This window comes from Elephantulus edwardii, unplaced genomic scaffold (assembly GCF_000299155.1).
Source record: "Elephantulus edwardii isolate Elephantulus edwardi_28Jun2011 unplaced genomic scaffold, EleEdw1.0 scaffold00131, whole genome shotgun sequence".
NCBI lineage: Eukaryota > Metazoa > Chordata > Mammalia > Macroscelidea > Macroscelididae > Elephantulus > Elephantulus edwardii.
The window spans coordinates 5,263,791-5,268,139 of record NW_006399881.1 but is presented as its reverse complement, the minus strand read 5'-3'; the positions used below and the strand labels follow the sequence as shown (position 1 = coordinate 5,268,139).

Here is a 4,349-nt window from a genome sequence, read left to right as displayed (position 1 = left end):
TTATTTACCTTTATCTTGTTGTGGTGCTCAAGTATTTTACAAATTCTATGTATAAGTCCCTTATCTGACTTGTCATTACCAAATACTTTTTCCCAGTCTGTGGCTTCCGTTTTTACCCTGTTGGAGAAGTTTTTGGATGTGCATAGGGATTTGATTCTTAGAAGGTCCCATTCATCTATTTTACCTTTTCCTGGTTGTGTATAGGTTATATCTTAATAGTAATAAAATCCTCAACATTTGACCAATAAGGAACATCATGATAGATGGGAGAAAATATTGAAATTGTCAAAGACTTCATCTCACCTGAATCCACAATCAACACCCATGGTAACATAAGTCAAAAAATCAAAAAAGATGTTGCTTTGGGAAAATCTTCTGTCAAGGAACCCTCCAAAGTTTTAAAGAGTGAGGATGTCAGTTTAAAGGCTAAGGTATGCCTGATCTTACCCATGGTCTTTTCAATTACTTGCTATGCATCTGAAAGTTGGACAGTGACTAAGGATGTCAGAATTGATGTCTTTGAGTTGTGGTTTTGGAGAAAGAGTACTAAGAACTTCATTGACTGACCAAAAAGAAATAGCAAATGTCTTGAAGAAAGTGCCACCAGGGTGCTTCTTAGAGTCAGGATGGTGAAACTTCATCTCACATACTTTGGACATGTTTTCAGAAGGGACTAATCCTTGGGAAAAGATATCATACTTGGAGAGGTGAAGGGTTATGGAAAGAGTGAAAGACTCTCAACAAGACGGATTGACACAGTGACTGTATCAATGGGCTCAAGACGGTAAGTTTAGCCCAGATCTGTTATTCACAGGGTCACTATGAGTTGTCAACTTTAAAGCACCTAACAACAAGAAGACTTTCCCAGCTGAGCCCTTTTGGGCAAACTTGCCCTGGCGGAGAAACTCTGCTTTAACACATCCAACCTGTACAGAGCATCCAGGGAGATGTATGCAAACCACTGGATCACCATCCTGCTTCCTGCTTCCACTGTCTCCTGACTGTCCTCATGAAGAATCCTGAGTTCCTGAATCAGGCACTTGAGGCTCTTCATATCTGGGGCTCTGCCAACCTCCCCATGATAAAGAGTCACATACTTCGGACATGTTGTCAGGAGGGTTAAGTTCTTGGAGAGAGACATCATGCTGTAAAAGGTTGAGAGTCAGAGAAAGAGAGGAAGACCCTCAACAAGAGGGATCATCACAGTGATTGTAACAATGGGTTTGAGCCCATCCAAGATCTTGAGGATAGTGCAGGGCAGGGCAAGGTTCTCCTTCCAAATCCCCTTCTCCCTCTTCCCCTATTTTTTTCTAAGAGGCAGAACAGCTTGTAGATCTTTCCCACACAGCCATACAGTTTCATGCCTACAATCATGCTTTCCTCCAGACTTACCAGTTCTTACCTCTCTCTCCTAAATTAAGACTAGATCAAGCCCTCTACCTTTTCCCCTGAGTTCCCTCAGCACCTCCTATAAACTTACCATGTTATTGTTGTTATGTGCCATCAAGTTGGTATTGACTCATAGCTGAGCCTCCAGTGGGTTTTCAGAGGCACAGGAGGACATTGGTCATCCTTCTCCTGTGGAGCAGCTGGTGGACCCATACCACATGCCCTTTGGGATTACAGCACAGCTTCTTACCACTAGGCCACCAGAGCTCCCTGTGATGAAATTATAGCATTCATTATCCCATTCAGCTGTTACATGTCACCCTCACTAGACTGAGCTCCTGGAAGGCAGTTTTTGTTGTAGGCTCTGCCTCACACTGTCCAATGGAATGAAACTGTCTGGTCCAGCCCCATCCTCAATATCACTGCTGTGCCTGAGGTCACTGCTGCAAGCACCGTCAGTCCATCTCCTTAAGGGTCTTCCTTTTTTGAAGGCCCTCTACTGTGTGGAGGGGAATGATGTGTCTGGAAGGTACCATTTACCTATTTACTGAACTGAACCACAAAGTTCCTTCGATTGGGATTCAAAACTAGAGAGTTTTGCCACAAAACAATTTCTTCCGATCACTAAAACAGTATCCCATCTGAGGAATGAGTCTGGACTAAATGGTCCCAGGGTTTGATCTAAGAATCCTTCTGAGTTTAAATTGCTATGATCCTAACTTTTTCTGATATTCCATTAAAATATTTCCAAAGGTTATCTCCTCTTAGCAAAAATCAAGGTAACAAAGCCTCACCACACCATTAGAATATTCTAGCTGCTGAATTCCATTACTGAGCATTCAGATCAAAGAATCTATTGAAGAATCTGTATCAGAAGCTGGAAGTCACTGTGGTGTCACGTGGGCGCCTAAGATGGCAGTGTGCACGGCCGCTGTGGTGGGTGTGAGACTGAGTCAGTTGTGAAACCCGGAGGTGCTGGAGGTGCTGCCGGAGGCCGGGCAGGGGACAGACCAGCGGGTGGACATGAGCCCTGCGCCATAGGCCTGGCTCTGTCCTTGCGTCGGCCTGTAGCCCCGTGGCCGCCGTCCGCCACCTGCAAACCGCTGCCGCCACAGGCGCACCCCTGTCCTGCGCTCCTCTCAGTTGGCGACCGCCTCTGGGGCAATGGCGAAGCATGAACAGATCCTGGACCTTGACCCGCCCACAGACCTCAAATTTTAAGGCCCTTTCACAGATGAAGTTGTAAGATTGGTAGTGACCAATCTTAAGAAGTCCATCAAATTATTCTCTCCCTCATCTGTTTCAATGCAGTATACATAATTTATCCAGTTTTTCTATCGTATCCCAACCCTGATGTGAGTTCCATTCCACAACAGTGGCACCATGCAGTATTTGTCCTTTTGTGACTGAGATATTTCACTCAGCATAATATGATAGAGTATTATGGTTGTCACAAGAGTCCAGAATTAAGGTTGCATAGTGGAGTGTACTTGGGACGGTGGGAGGGGTGTGGGGGGATTGTGTACCAGGGAAGGAGTGTTGAAAGAGAGGAGCGAAGGGGGGGGAGGGCTGGGCGGGGAGAGAAGTGCAACAATGAATGAATGGAAATCAAAAATCTCTGTAAATGTTCATTAAAATTAATAAAACTAAATTTTAAAAAAGAAATCTATCAAACAGAAAAGTATGTTTCAAAGTGAAGACTACAGCTCCTCGCCAGTACTGTGAGAGACCCAACAGTGGAATAATTAATCCAGGCTTGTCTGTGACTGTTTCAAAAATGCTCCAGCCTTTTTTGACTATGATCCAAATGAGAGTTGCTCCATCAACTACTTCAGATATGGAAGCTGTGTGGAAAGAGGCAAAACCTGATGAATTAATGGATTCTAAAGTGAGATGTGTATTTGAAATACCCGATGAAAACGATAAATGGAATGATATGGAACCTAGCAAAGCTGTTCCACTGAATGCATCTAAAAAATGGACCCATGCCAAAACCACATAGTGTTTCCCTCAGTGATACTGAAACAAGAAAACTAATGGGATAGTGTAAAAGTCTTCAGGAAGAAACTGTGAGAAGAAAATCCACACCTGAGAGATAGACGCTTGAGGCTTATAAAGGTAGCACATTCGGATAAACCAGGATCAGCTTCAGTTGCATCCTTCAGAGATAATGTCACCAGTCCTCTTCCTTCGCTCCTTGTTGTCATTGCAGTCATTTTCATTGGATTCTTTCTAGGAAAATACATCTTGTACAGTGAAGTATGCAGAGTGCTATTTTTTCCCCCTTGACCAGAAAAAAGATTTGTTTACCTACCATTTCATTGGTAGTATGGCCTACAGTGACCATTGTGTGTGTACAGCCTCATATAGGCTTTGCATCTAATAATCTTAGTTAGGAAACATAATAAAAACTGTTCAGCTAATGGAGAAATTCTGTATTACCAGATCATCAATAGCAGATGTCAATTCCACATTCAGTCCTTTATGAAATTCATAAAGAATTGTTCTTTGTGCTTTTAATAGGAGTTCAAAAATTGTTCAGTCTTGTAAATGTTATTTTAATAATCCCTTCAAATGTTATGTTTTATTGAGATTGTTAATCCCACTCATTCAGGAATCGCCAAGAGGTATTCTGTGGGTAAATGGTGCCTCTTACAGTATAAATCTTCTCCTTTACCTTTGCTAATATCCTGGAAGATTTTTCCTTATCCCTTGTGAGGCAGTTGTTGTTTTTTATTCTAATAATCCTGCCCCATAGTATTTAATATTTAAAAAGAATAATAATAAAGGGATCTCTGGTGGCCTAGTAGCAAGCTGCACTGAGATCCCATAGGTGCGCAGTTCGAACCCACCAGATGCTCTGCTGGAGGGAGGACAATCTTGTCCTGTAACAGTCAGATCTGATTTGATGGTACACACAAAAAATTAAAAAATAAATTTAAAAAATAATAAAACTGTTA

General features: G+C 42.4%; 1 pseudogene; it reads left to right on the top strand.

The window, feature by feature from the left end:
• Positions 1-2,538: 2,538 nt before the first annotated feature.
• Positions 2,539-4,349, top strand: part of LOC102866921 — a 10,243-nt pseudogene continuing 8,432 nt past the window's right edge.